Source organism: Eptatretus burgeri, chromosome 1, assembly GCF_056783735.1.
Source record: "Eptatretus burgeri isolate ZD-2024b chromosome 1, Ebu_testis_v1, whole genome shotgun sequence".
Classification (NCBI taxonomy): domain Eukaryota; kingdom Metazoa; phylum Chordata; class Myxini; order Myxiniformes; family Myxinidae; genus Eptatretus; species Eptatretus burgeri.
In genome coordinates, this window is record NC_140961.1 from 142,273,519 (window position 1) to 142,288,602 (window position 15,084).

The following is a 15,084-nucleotide window of genomic DNA, read 5'->3' on the forward strand; positions in this document are numbered from 1 at the left end:
ACTTTATGTCCAATGGAGATCGGGAGAGTGCGTCACACTCCACATATGTCGATATACCTCCCGATCGCACCACGTGCCTTCTGGTTGAATGGTTTCCATTAGCAGGAACAATCGTCTGGGTGGCAGACAGATGATTGTTCTTTGTGTATTATGTGGATTTACGGTGTGAGACATAATCCGTGGTGATGCTCACCATAACAGCCAGGAGGTGCGATACATACGTACGTACATAATATTATCTGTAAAAAAAAAAAAATATATATATATATATGAAGAAATGAAGAAATACAGGTATAAGCATATGCCTTTGATCCCACACCTGCAAATTCACTTCGTATCCTTTCATATATATAATCTTTAAATTTTCCAACAAAATTTTTATTCTTATTTGAAAAGAGCGGGTTATTTGGATCATAATTACTTGTATCATAAATATCTTCATCTTCTTTCATATCTTTATAAACATAATCTGTTGTTATCTCTAGTATGAAGCTATCCGTATCCATATATAGCAATACAATATTCTCATCATATCTTTTCTTTAGATTATTAGAAAAGTAATCATACATTAAATACTTTGAAAGATTTAAAACAGATATTCCCACATAAATCGGTTTATCCATCTTTGTACTCTCTTTATTCAAATGAACAGTGGGGTGCATCAAACGCTCCCTTTTTTGCGAAAGTTTGAAAAACATTACGGCGATAGGACAGATGTGTTTGAATACATGAAAAAAACATTTCTTATTTTTTTTCAGAATTTTCGGTCATTATGTTGGGGGTCCACATCGGGGTCAAAGTTCAGGCACGCAGCTCCTGCGCATTTTTAAGAATAAGTGTTATTTTTCACTGTATAGTGATCAAACCTTGTGTCTGGTGGTGAAATAATTCTGACATATCAATGTACTGCTCCTTTGGTGATGTTTGTAACATGGTTGGCTTGTAATTTGTGTCTGTATAAAGATCTCATACGCTATGTATCTGTGGACCCCGAGGTTTCTGCATCTGCTATCAAAGCTCTGCAGTGTCATCTTTGGTACTTAACAGCTGAGATTGTGCCCTTAGCCTTATTCAGTGAGGATGTTCCAAGTGCAGAGAAGCGTCAACTGGCTGACCGTATCTTCTCTGTCAAGCCTGATAGAGAGGAACTTGGACTATTGCCTATTGGGCGCTTTGGTACAGACTTTGGAAAGCCTCACTTCCCCAAGGACATTCACTTGATATCTAGCCTATCTGACTTTGTCTCGGTTGATTCTTGGTTTGTGTTCCGAGAACTTGAACTGGACGATTCATTCATGAAGTGAGTGAGTGGGCAACACTTCCAGCCTATGTGGATTCAAAATGTAAAAGCAAAGCACTCAATGTAACTAATGATGCGGCTGAACGTCTAATAAAACTCGGAACGGACCGTCTCGGTGCAGCTAGGTCTGAAGAACACTTTCAGAATGTGCAACAAGTCACTGAGAATGACAGGAAAGAGAATCCGAATCTTTGGGGATGCTTGAAACTTAATCATTAATGATATTATATGAGTACCTTGATATGAATACACATAATTCTGGGTAATAAAGCCATGAATGTGACACAACCGAGGCATTTGTTACTATTTTGTTGTTTTTTTTCTGGGAAAAATCACCAGTTTCCCGCTTCTCCGGCAAATTTAATTGGCTCTATATCACTGGAACATCACTAAAGGAGCAGTACTTCGATATCTCAGAATTATTTCACCACCAGATACAAGTTTTGATCACTATACAGTGAAAAATAACGCTTATTCTGAAAAATGCGCAGGAGCTGCGTGCCTGAACTTTGACCCCGATGTGGACCCCAAGATGATGACCGAAAATTCTGAAAAAAAGAAAACACCAATGTTTTTTCATGTCCTATCGCCGTTATGTTTTTCAAACTTTCGCAAAAAGGTGGGCGTTTGATGCACCCTAATGAACAGCACAAAAATTATTATCTGTAAATATTTATACTCTTTCAAAGCTTAGTATATTTATCAACTTTTCCACCTGCTCCCAAGTTGTAGTAAGTCTTACATCTTGTCTATTCCTTATATTTTCTATTGTTTTACCAAATACACAATTATTCATCAACTTATGAAAGTCTTCTTCAAAATCATTATTAGCCTTTGTTCTCATCCTCATATTATAATCAATATATTGACCAAATCAATGACTTTGACTAAACTTTAGTAGCCTATGTACCTTTTTAACTTGTAGTCTTGCTTCTATAAATTGCTTTAGATTTCTTTGATGTAAAACATACTTCTCTTTATCAAACAATGTTGTTCGTAATTTAGTTGTCGGAACATATTTAAACTCATTTAAAGAACTAAATAAATATTGTTGATAACCACCGAATAGCTCTTGATTGGGTATCTCTTTTTCAGCAAAATAAGGAAGGTCTTTATGTTTGTTATGAAGTTTTCTAGGATAGTTTAAATCTACTTCAATATAATACCCATAATCCTGTTTATCTAAATCTTCTTGACTTGTGGAGATTATACCATCTAAGATAGATTTCAACTCGTATTATTTTATCCATTTAAAATTACCATGGGGTTGAGATTCAGTAATTGCCCAGCCATCCAGATTATTCGCGTCAAAGTACATTAAGTAGGATGGGGGCTTTTCAGGTGATAAGTCTGGAAGATGTCTATTATTTGCCTTAGCATATCTCTTTGAACAAACTTGTGAAATTCCTCCTCTTTTAGCCTTCTCAATCATCAAGAGTATATATATATATATATATATATATATATATATATATATATATATATATATATATATATATATATATATATATATATATATATATATATCACTTCGAAGATCAAGGGGTCGTTTCTTCATTTTTAATACAGCACTCCAGGCTAGTCCAGGAGATGTATAATAATGGACAGGATCAAATCCATAGGAATCTTTATTATAACAAACTTCTCCAAATTTCTCAAATACATCAGTGAGTTATAAAACATCAGTGATTAAATAAAGGTCATGATATTCACCCATATTCTTCATCTCAAACTCTTTCCAAAGTTATTTTGCTCTTTCATATTCTTCACCCGTAATATGACATCTTCCCAACTTGCAATAATAATGCTTTTGAGGAGGAAGTCTTTAAATCTTTCATTCTTTAAAGATTCTTTAAATCTTTCAAAGGAATCCATATAATCATATGGGTAAATGCACTTTTTAGTAAGAAGAGAAATGGCTTCACCCAAGTCGGCTTCAGTCCTAAATTGACCAGAAAGTACAGGAAAAGAGGAGATGTTTGAAACCAAAGAGCTTTGAGGGCTTGTCATAAATTTATAAGAGTCAAGAAATCTAATATTTGTATTTACACCCATTTCCGAGTATAAATCTGTTTTGTAAATGAGATGTAATTTTGATCTGTATAAGGAATTGCTATTATCTTTCCAGGAGTCTTACTTAGTTCTATTATAAAGAGATGCGGATCATAATGACAATTATTATGAAGAAATACAGGTATGAATGGCAGGATTCTACAATTAAGATTACAATTATTATGAGCTGCTCCTCCAGATTTCTTCGTTGCATGGCAATGGTCTCTAACCCTTTTATCTGTTTTTACCAAAGCCTCTGAGCATATATGACAAATCCTTGCTTCTTCAAATTCATTCTCTTCATTTGGAGATAAGTTAAGGGGTTTATTTGTTCTTGACATAATTTTATTTAGCTTAATACAAATCATCCTCAATCCTTTTAACAAATTCATCAGCAGCATCAGGTCGTCTATACAACTGTAACTTAGCATATTTACTTCCTACAGATGATTTAATGCAATAACAAAACCCACAAGGGATATGCTTTTAATATTTTTTAGTATCATCAGTCTTTTCCAAGATGCTCTCAAAATCAGCATATATTACAAACTAGCCGAAACCCCGTCACAGATGGATTCCGTTCAGTCAACCACCCTCACCAGCTCAACTACACTCGAGGGACATGGACTGGACAGGGCGTGCTTGCCCCCGCCTACTCAATCCCCGCACCTGCTCCATTCCCCCCGCCTCCCACCCCACCGCCTTCAATTTGCTTACCCCCGCCGAAAAATTGAATCACCCCGGCCCTGCCCCCGTCTCTTGATTCCCCGCCTCACTTGCCCCAGCCCCCTGTCCACCCATCACACTCGACCCTGCCTAATTCACCCCAGCCCCCACCCCATTTCCCCCCGTCTCCCGCTTTCAATTTGCTTACCCTCGCCCAAAAGTTTGCTTACCTTGCCCCCCGCCTCTTCACTCCCTGCCCCCGTCTCTTCACTCCTCGCCCCGTCTCAACGAAAAGTGTTTATTCTGCTTCAGAGTTGAAAGTTGACTATTGCCCCTATGTGCGATGCACTCTTACAGGTACGAAGTTTCTTTCAGTCCAGGTCACAGTATCGAGAAAAACGTGATGCGACCGCCAGGAGGAACACAAAATTTGTCCTTCAGTATTAATATATAGATGGGTGTTTTATACATTTATTTGTTTCATTAAATACAACTTTCTGTCCTGGTCGTGGCATCTCAACAACTGCTGCTTTATGATTAGAACAATACTTTAAATGTTTATCATCTTTATTGAGATCGAAAGATATTTAGACATCTCTTACAAGGATATGATTTAAGATTTGATTAAAAAAAAAAAACTTGACTACTTACCAATATAGAAAAGTTTTTGATGTAAGCATAATGAGCGGTTTCTTTATTAGTGAAATAAAGGAGATCTACATGCCGGTCATTTGACCAATTATCATTGGATATAGTATTACTAACTCTTAGAATTTGGACTTTGTTTTTATCAGTTAAACCATAAACATTTATTGATAGGTTATTCATATTCTCATACTTTATTTTATCTTTTAAGCTCATGGGTTCTCCTCTGGAGATGCCTAGATTCCCAGTTTCTAATTTATTCTTATACTAGTAGTAATGCCTGGCGTTGCTCGGGCTAGCAATAAAGCCCGTGTTGCCCGGGCTTTCTTGCAAATTTCCTGAATAGCAGTTAGCGGTTAGCGGTTAGGGGTTAGCGGTTAGGGGTTAGTGGTTAGGGTTAGGGTTAGCGGTTAGGGTTAGGGTTGCAGTTAGGGTTAGCGGTTAGGGTTAGGGTTGCAGTTAGGGTTAGCGGTTAGGGTTAGGGTTAGGGTTAGGGTTAGTGTTAGGGTAGCTAACCCTAACCCTAACACTAACCCTAACACTAACCCAAACTCTAACCCTAACAGCTTGGCGTAGCAGAGGTAAACAGCGCCTGGGGCAAAGTGGAAATTTGCGTCCCCCATAGGCTTTAAACTTGAGTGGATTTGAATGGAAAATCCCATAAGGGATATCGATTTTTTCGATTTTTTCGAATATCGGAAGTGTTATGGAAAAAATTTATTGCCAATGACCTAAGTTGGACCAAAAGCCATAATCGTACCGAATTTGAATGGAATCCGTTGGAGTTTGTGAAAATGCATCAAAACGAATTTTGAGGGGCCTCTTAAGGAAGCCAATAATATCATTAGTATATGTGCCAAATCTTGTTTCATTTCATGCAGTAACAAAAATCTGATGGTGGAACAAAGAAAGTGGCGTACCAAAATATTAATATAGATTTCATATATTTTGAAACTCTTTCACAGCCCCTTTCCTGTGGATAAAAATGTGCTAAGATACTCCAGATAAAGCATTTATTATCAGTATTTTTAATATTAATTATTGCCTTTTTATTCTTTATATCCTTGGGTAAATCAATATAAGAAGAAGCCTTGAGTGGAGTGGATTTAAGAATATGAAGATCGATATATGAAACATTCCCAATGTTGAAGCCACTACCTTGCTGTTGTTCTTCGAATTCAAACCTAATAAGCTCTTCAAAGATACGAGATTTAAGGAAGCTATTAGTTGATGTAATAAGGTGTGGTGGATTTGCTCTCATATATTTTTCTTCAATAACACTGTCTTCTCTTGAGAAGTTAAAGAAGGCTCCAAGATATATTTTGAATGATTTATGCTTTTTCAGCATTCTACGAACAACCTTGATAATTGAATCCTGTGAGATATGAATTGTGTCCCAAATGGATCTTGCACTCATTTTAAATCTAAAAAGTTTTACCTCTATCCGATCTTTAAAACATCTTTAAAGAGTTGTTATTTCAAATAGTTTTGTCTCAATGACATCTCCCTCGAATCCAATTTTCTTCTTATTTATCTTCAAGTTTCTCTCAATGTGATTGAAGGTGTTTTTCATAACTCTTTTTGAAGACATCCTTAGAAAAGACATCACAATGTTTTGTTTCTCATTCAAATGGAGATATTTGTCTGAAAGGATTGAATGTGTGTTTGTTGGTTTGAAGGTGTTTTTTTTACAACATTTATATTAATGATTACAAATGTCGCAGTTCGTTGTATTCACCATATTTATCTCGCAAAACTTTGCTTCAACTAAAATTTTCATGATGAAAATTCAGTTTAATTTATAGGTGAATCTGTGCTTAAAACCATTTTACCTACCCACTTTTTTCACTGAATAAATACAATGTATCAAGACACAAAAGACAAGTTTCAATCAATCTCTGCATTTGTAAAAGATACTGAGAAATATGTTGAGGATGTGAAATTGAATAAAGATAAACATAACAACGATTGGATAAAAACAATGATGAATAATATGGGTTCTTAAATTTTCTTCAGTGGAAGGGCATTTAGTAAATCTGGAAGAACATCAATTAAACCAGCTCTAATAAAAGTTTCACCTCTCCTTCTGGCAATATATTCAAAATTAGAAAAAGCAATCAAACAAGAAAAAGTATCAAAAAAGAAAAACCTTATGGATGAATCTTTCGAAAGAAATGATAAGACAATCAGCAATATGCAAGGAGAAATTTGTATTTTTTTCATCAACAACCCTAAAGATGTAAATCTTGATGAAATAAAGGATGTTAATACATCAGGTGAAATGACATTTTGTTCAGTCGTAGTTAAGGACCATTTTAAAATTACCTTTAACATAAAAAATGCAGTAGTTGAATCTGTTAATGAAAAAAAAGTATATAGATATCGATGGTAATGTTTTTTCTACTAATTAAATATGGGTCATTATTCAAGAGAAGATGTTGATGATTATGAGAGTGATAATGGTATCTCTGTTATAACAGAAGACAGTTATGATACCGAGAGTTTGTGTTCAAATGATAGTTATGAAAGTCGTTTAATAGATGATTGTGAAAGCACCAATGAAAGTACCGAAGATGATACCGAGGATGAATTTTGTTTGAAGTAAAGCTTTACTTTATAAATATGAATAGCATACTCGATATTGAGCCTCTTGAATGCCCTGATTCTCCACATGACAAATTTGAGAATTGTCCAGCATGTGATAGAGTAGGATAAAACACAGAGTCAGAAGCCCATACACAATGTATATTCTGTGATTATCTTCAAATTAATGAAAATAAACAATATAAAAAGGAACATAACCGTTTCAAAATTACATCAACAATGAATTACTTTATAAGATTAACAAGATAAATGGATGTTAAGTACAAGGGTGATAATACACCTTTTATTACAAGAGAAGAGACTAAACAAATGACGGTAATGTTTCATGGATTGATGATGTATATTATTGATTGTCATTTTCAGAGAAATATCAACACAAGATATTGTAAAGTTGAAATCATGGATTATCTTGAAATTAAACCTGAACTCAGGATAAAACATGGAGTTTCTAAAAAAGCCAATAAAAATTAAATAATTTATTTTCCAAACATTTAAATGAATGATTTTTTTTTATCCATTTGGGAAAATATTGTTGCGGTCTTCGCGCCCGCCGGCGTGCGAACGGCCACGTAACTCGAATCGCGGCACGTCGCCCACCGGACGGACAATCCAGTCGTGACCCTCTCGGACTAACGCCGGGAACCAGTCACGGGTGGACCTTTCGGTCTCACCGCGATCGAGCCAATCAGCCCCCGCGTGGGATAGGGTTGCTCGCCAAATTCGAACTACCTAAGTACCCACGCGGAGGGTAGACCGGGCGATCGCACCTCGCCGCAGGTCGACTTCGGACACGGGCCACTTAAGCGACCCGTTCCGTACTATCAGAATAACCGAGCGGTGTTATCGTCGACCTCGACGGTTCGATTAATTATCGGGCGTACTCAGCCCACTACCAACCCTTTACGTGAAGCAAGATGGGGGTTCAATGGGGAAAAAGACGAAGCGAAGCGGGAAACAGTTCAACAATAAAGCACATTTATTCGCGACGAACGGAAAGCACACAAATACAATTCCACCAAATGCACACAAAAAAAAGAAAACACAATTCCATTTACACAAAAAGCAAACATAAAAGTGAAAACACAGTGCAGAGCTAATACCGACTACCGAGCACACGGCAACACTTATACAATTCTACTTCACAGACGGCGCCGACAACACATACCCAAAACCAAGGGAAAAGAAATCCCCCAAGAATGAGGTAGGCCTGAGGCCGAGACCGGGTCGGGCCTACCCGTCTGGTGATGAGACGCGGAGCGGCGATGGCCCCGCAACCCGCGGGCCTCGTGGACAGTGCCTGGCAGGGGGGTGGGAACGGGGCCCCCTTGGTCGCACTATCTCAGCGCGGGGGGAAACAGGAGGGGGTTGCTGATGCTCGGGGTATAGAGGATCTTTATTATATGCGACGAGCGTCTCCACCTCGGCCAGGTCGCGCTGTCGGCTCTCCCTCGGGTGCAGCTTCCTGCACGACGCGAGCACCCCCTCGTCTGGTGTCACCGCCTTTCCACAGCTCCGTCCCCTCCGTTCCGACTCCAACGCACACGACGAGCAGCTCCACCGCCCGCGAAGTCTTGACCCTCTGCTTCCGACTCTCCTCTTCTTGACTCTCCGACCTCGTTCTGCTGACTCTCTCGTTCCGACTCTGACTGACGAACACCGTCCTTTTATCCCCCCGTCTCGCCTTTGACCCCTCCCTTTGACCTTTCACCTCGCTCCCCATTGGCCCGAGAAAAAGTGGGCGTGAAGGCTTTTGATCCACAAATTTGCATATATCGATCGTTCTGGAGGCGGGGCCAAATCGCCCCTCGCTCACCGATTGGACGGCAAAAAGTGGGCGTGTGTCGTTTTTGATCCGTTTTTGAAGCAGAAAATCCGTGATTTTGTACACGCTGTTCAACGTGCGCCCTACACGAGTCCAGCATCGGTGCCCATGAGTGGCGCGAGATGACGGTGATGCGATGGTGGCGAGTTGTGACGGTAAAGGTCGTGGCGGTTGTGGTGAAGCGGCGTTGTGGTTGGTGGTTGTTGTTGTGGTTGTGATCATGGCGGTTGGTCCAAAATAAAGATAGTAAAAGAAAAACGGCTATCCTGAAGAGTCGCAGCACGTATAAATGACATGTATTCCCACTAGACAACGGGTTTGGGCCTAACTACACATGCACTTACCGAGATACCTCACCTAAGGGACCTGAATGGTGGTTTGCGAATCTGGTAACCACAACACTACCCCTTCCCTTTTTACAGACTCGTCCCGAGTCGTCAAATTTTCGTGTGCCATCATGTGTAGTTTTCCCCTAGTACATTTTACCTACGGATCCCTGAGTGCGACATTCATGGTATTCGTGTCCCCAAAATAAATAACCTAAGGGCTGCGTAACTATCTAAACAAACTCACTCACACGGACGACTTAAATAAAATTGCCGGCGCTAGACAGACATGCCGGGGGGGCACTCATATGTACAGTACATCTTACCTTAACTTACAAATCTTACACTAAACCATGGCCCAGGATCAATGAACTCTGCAAAAAGAAAGCAGTTAGCAGGGAGCCAGGCTGCCCACATGCAGTCTCTGGCTCAAACAATGCAGGTGACAGGGAACGTGGCTGGCTGCTCACACGCAGTCCAAGGCCTTCCCTTTTGAACTGAACTCAGTGAACCACAACGGTGCTTGGGCTGCACAACGCAGTCTCCGTGCCAGCTCAAGTGGCACACGCAATGAGCACAACGAATGGATGCATGAACACAAACACGGTGCACGGGCCGCCACTGCAGGCCCGTGTTGTAGCTGCCAACAGGGCAGTTCTTGCAGCTTGCAAACTGTTGCTTTTACGATCCTGGCGCACATGGCAATGAACAGGGGGGGGGGGGGCAAAGCAAAATTGAACGGGGCTGGTGAACATGGGCAGTGGGCATGGCATGGCAAAGGCAGCAGGCAAACACAGCCCGCAGAAGAAGGCCGCTGCAGGCAAACACAGCCCGCAGAAGAACTGGCCGGCACAGGCCTTGAAGTACCACAGCTGCAGATGAAGTGGCCGGCACAGGCCTTGAAGCAAAACACGGCCAGCCGATGGCACAGGCCTTGCAGCAAAACAACAGCTGCCGATGAAGTTGGCCGGCCTCCGCCTCGAAGAAAAACACGGCCAGCCGATGGAGTTGGCTAGCCTTTGCCGTTCAGTGGAGGTTGGTGGAGGGAGTGCGGTGGTGCTGGCCACTTGGAAGTCGGGCTCGGACCTACCTACCTGTCTCCCTCCCAACCTATCGCCTTTGCCTGTCACTGTACATACCCACTCCCTTAATTTGTCAAACCCCAATTTAGCCCCAACTTATTTTTTTGTTGTTTTTAATCTTACTTCCCCACTATAAATCGTCCCCTAACCCCCTTTATCGTCTTTGTTCGGCTAACCTATCCTGTTACCTAGCCTACTCCCAACCCCTACGTTCCCTTCCCGGAGGGGAACAAGGGAGAGCTAACGTCCTGTGTCGAGGCCCAACGAAGCCTCAGAATGGCCTCCCCAGAGTTCGGCGATCTAACCCAAAAGTGGGTCCAGCGGCCCACAACGAGAGCGAGGGGATGGATGGTGCGGAGGGGTACATCTCCTAATCTACCCTATCCATTTAACAGTTAAACTACCCCGGGGCTTTCAACAAGCGCCTCTCGCTTCAACTATTGGTTCTAACAACCCAGATTCCCGTCGCCTGTGTTGGTGTCCTCACAATTTCGGGCCTCGCCCCCCAATTTTCTCTCCGTGCCCTCACACGGTCTCCTGGCTGGGACACGTGGCTCCCTTTGGCAGGCACGACCCTCTGCCGATTCTCCCGCTATGGCACCCCCGGGCACTACACTGCCTCCGAGCCTACCAGCTCCCTAACACCGGGGAGTGCCCCCCATGGCACCTCCCCTGAAACGCACACGTGGCAGGCCGGCCTCCCGGGCCCCTTTCCGAGGGTCACCCATGCCCACAACACTGCCCACGCGGCTAATGGCGCCCCGGGCCCCCGCACCAAGCAGGCGCACCCGTGCCCACTACTCTATCCCGGCCCCCCATGGGCCCATGGCCTACCGCGGCCGACTAGCCTGGTGCCCGGGGTACCCACTCAGCGATACTCACCTTTCGCAGCCACGCTCCCAAGCCCGTCAACAGGGCTCCTGCACCCCTCCAAATGGGTTTCGAGCCTACATTCCCACCAACAACAAAACGACCTCCATTTTTGTTAATTTGACTAACCCAGCTAACTCACTCTACACTGACCCCGGGGGACCCTTGGGCGGGAGTCACTCCTCCCCCCAATCACTCATCGCACCATGCATTCCCCATTCGCTCCAAACACACAGACCCGCTGGCCTCACTCACTCAACATGTACACGTACTCACCTCACAACCCACAACTATTCAACACACTCACCGCTGAACTCTGCCATCCTTCTAACTACATCCCCTAACTAACTCGTGCTCCCACGTCGTCCCTTAAACTACAGCACGTTCCTTTTAACACTACGTAGCTAAACTACGTCCCCTCTACACATCCACAGGTCTGTCACTGTCTCCAAATAAATCATTTCATTTCCCAACCTAAATCTGGCTACAATCCCTCAAACTAATCCATTCCACGGACTCCATGAGGACTTACCCTGCCCCATGAAGTCGGTCTAGCTAAGCTAACCCTTCCCCCTAACTAGTTTCCATCCTGTGCCCAGGTAAGGGGGTCTTTCACCCCTTGCCCAGGAATCCTGTACACCCGAAAGTGAGGCTTGCTTTTTTTTTTTTTTTTCATGCGCAGCACCTGCGCGGCAACTCAGAGCTCGCGCACTTTGCACCTGGCCGTGACGTCATGCAGCTGCACGTGTTCCTCGTCCCTCCTTGGACGGTGCCATCCGGCAGAGATACCCCTCCTGCCGGATTCCAACCCCACGTGCAGCCATGACGTCACCGTGCGCAGAAAAAAAACAAGCCCCAAGTCTCGAGGGGTTCCCCACGCGAACACATGTGCTTTGCCCGTTGGAGCTTAACACACACGATCGCGTGGAGAACCCGTCTGGTCCAAATCCATTTACCTGCCTAAACTTTGTCCGTCCGCGGGATCGGCAAATCCACCGCGTGCGTTTCCGGACCGGGACTTCACTCTCGCAAGCGAGCACGTGGTGGTCTCGTGCGTTGCACAGCACGAACCGCGTGCTCACTGCTGGGTGAACCCGGCACGGTCCTCGAAACAACTACAGCCGCTACTCGGCTTTCTCTCCTCTGTCGCCGTCTCCGTCTCCATTCCACACACGCATACCTGCGTGTTACGACACACAGTCCACTCCATCACATTCACACCGGGAGACGCGGCTGCGTGCTCCCGCATGCCAACCGACATCTCCCTCTCATACCGCTCTCTCACACACACGGTCTCCCTGGCACACAGCGACCTTGCACACGGCCGTTCACTCACGCGTGCCTCACTACTCACACAAACCATACTACTCACACGTGGTGCTCCATTCACTCGCGCGGGGCACTCACCCGCGGTGCCTCACCCACACACGCGAGGGCACTCAACCGCTGTGCCTCATCCACACACCGTGCCTCACTCATACACGCGGGGGCACTCACCCGCGGTACCTCACTCATACACACGGCGACACTCACACACGCGGTCTCTTCCACACAACGTCCCTCACTCATACACGCGGGGGCACTCAACCGCGGTTCCTCATCCACACACCGTGCCTCACTCACACACGGTGCCTCATCCACACACGGCGTGCTGGGAAGCACGCACTCTGGCACCATCGCCACCACACCACTCACACGCGGGGTCGCTTCCACACACGGTGCCGCACTCACACCTTGCACCACACACACAGGGACAACCACACTGGGGATTCGTGTCCCCACAAGGGTCTCCGGGGCCTCTATACCCCCCAAGCTCTCCGTGCACCCGTCCACAGCACCCGTCCCCCCAACCTCGCAAAGCACGACCGAACTCACCTGGTCGTGACTCGCCTCAAGGGGGCATACTCCCTCCCCTCGTTCCTGGAGGAGGCCATCCAGGTGCTCGCACTGGGTCTCTACCCAGTCCGCCAGCTCACCCCCATGATCCTCCACTACCTCCGTGTGTGTGCGCGTCACTTACCCCGTCTTCATCGTGTAGTCTCTCCTCTATCGTTCCCTTCCCGGCTACCGTCACTGCCAACTCTTCACCCTTTACCTCCCTTGTCTCAACTATTATTTCTGTTGTCGTCACCTCGTGTCTCGTCTCACACGTTTTGGTCTCCCCATTTAATTTTTCCCTTTCGGTCATCGTCACGACCCTCGCCCAACACGTTCCACGAATTATTTTTTCACCCGCCTCCACCGCGGGCCTGTCAGCCGTTGCACCCCCACCCAGCTCGTTTGCTCCTACACGTGGAGTCGCCATTTTTATCTCCCCGGTCACGGCCTTCATGCCCGCCTGCAGGCTTCGGCCCATGTTCTGCGTCTCACCCCGCAGCTTTTTCGTTCTTTCCTTCATTTGCTGTGTACTCGCATCGATCTTTTCGTTCATGCTTTTTATTTCGTTTTTCATTTCATTTGTGTTTGCATCCATTTTTTCGATCATTTTCGCATTCATCTTCGCTGTCGTTTCCGCATACATTTTTGCCAGCATGGTGTATAGCTGGGTCATGTCGGGTGCGCTTGGGTGAGCCGTTTCGGCAGGGGTCGGGGAAGGGTTTTGGTGGAGAGGGGGAGGGGAGGTGTCATACACTGCGGCCGCTGCCGCACCCATTTCGGGCTCTGGGTTCAGTTGGGCGAGTCCGTGTTCCTGCACAATCAACATTTCCTGCTCAGGGATTCCATCCTGGACCATGGATCCTACACATTCTACATCCATTTCTAATACCCCCGGCTCCCGCTCGCCTTGAGACGCCATCTTGCTTCTCGTGAAGGGTTAATTTGCTCGCTCGTAATTTGGAGGGAATCGGGGGTCGCTTCTCTCACCCCTGGACCGATTCCCGTGAATTTCGCTAGAGACAGGAGAGCCTGTTGTCCCGCTCTCCAATACCAGTGCCGCGAGGAGGGCGATGAATTTGTATCCCACTCCTGACACCAGTGTTGCGGTCTTCGCGCCCGCCGGCGTGCGAACGGCCACGTAACTCGAATCGCGGCACGTCGCCCACCGGACGGACAATCCAGTCGTGACCCTCTCGGACTAACGCCGGAACCAGTCACGGGTGGACCTTTCGGTCTCACCGCGATCGGCCAATCAGCCCCCCGCGTGGGATAGGGTTTGCCAAATTCGAACTACCTAAGTACCCACGCGGAGGGTAGACCGGGCGATCGCACCTCGCCGCAGGTCGACTTCGGACACGGGCCACTTGCCGACCCGTTCCGCGTACTATCAGAATAACCGAGCGGTGTTATCGTCGACCTCGACGGTTCGATTAATTATCGGGCGTACTCAGCCCACTACCAACCCTTTACGTGAAGCAAGATGGGGGTTCAATGGGGAAAAAGACGAGCGAAGCGGGAAACAGTTCAACAATAAAGCACATTTATTCGCGACGAACGGAAAGCACACAAATACAATTCCACCAAATGCACACAAAAAAGAAAACACAATTCCATTTACACAAAAAGCAAACATAAAAGTGAAAACACAGTGCAGAGCTAATACCGACTACCGAGCACACGGCAACACTTATACAATTCTACTTCACAGACGGCGCCGACAACACATACCCAAAACCAAGGGAAAAGAAATCCCCCAAGAATGAGGTAGGCTTGAGGCCGAGACCGGGTCGGGCCTACCCGTCTGGTGATGAGACGCGGAGCGGCGATGGCCCCGCAACC

At 45.2% G+C, this 15,084-nt stretch overlaps 1 pseudogene; it reads right to left on the reverse strand.

The window, feature by feature from the left end:
- LOC147035649 (uncharacterized) overlaps positions 1-15,084 on the reverse strand; it is a 175,565-nt pseudogene that overhangs the window by 57,911 nt on the left and 102,570 nt on the right.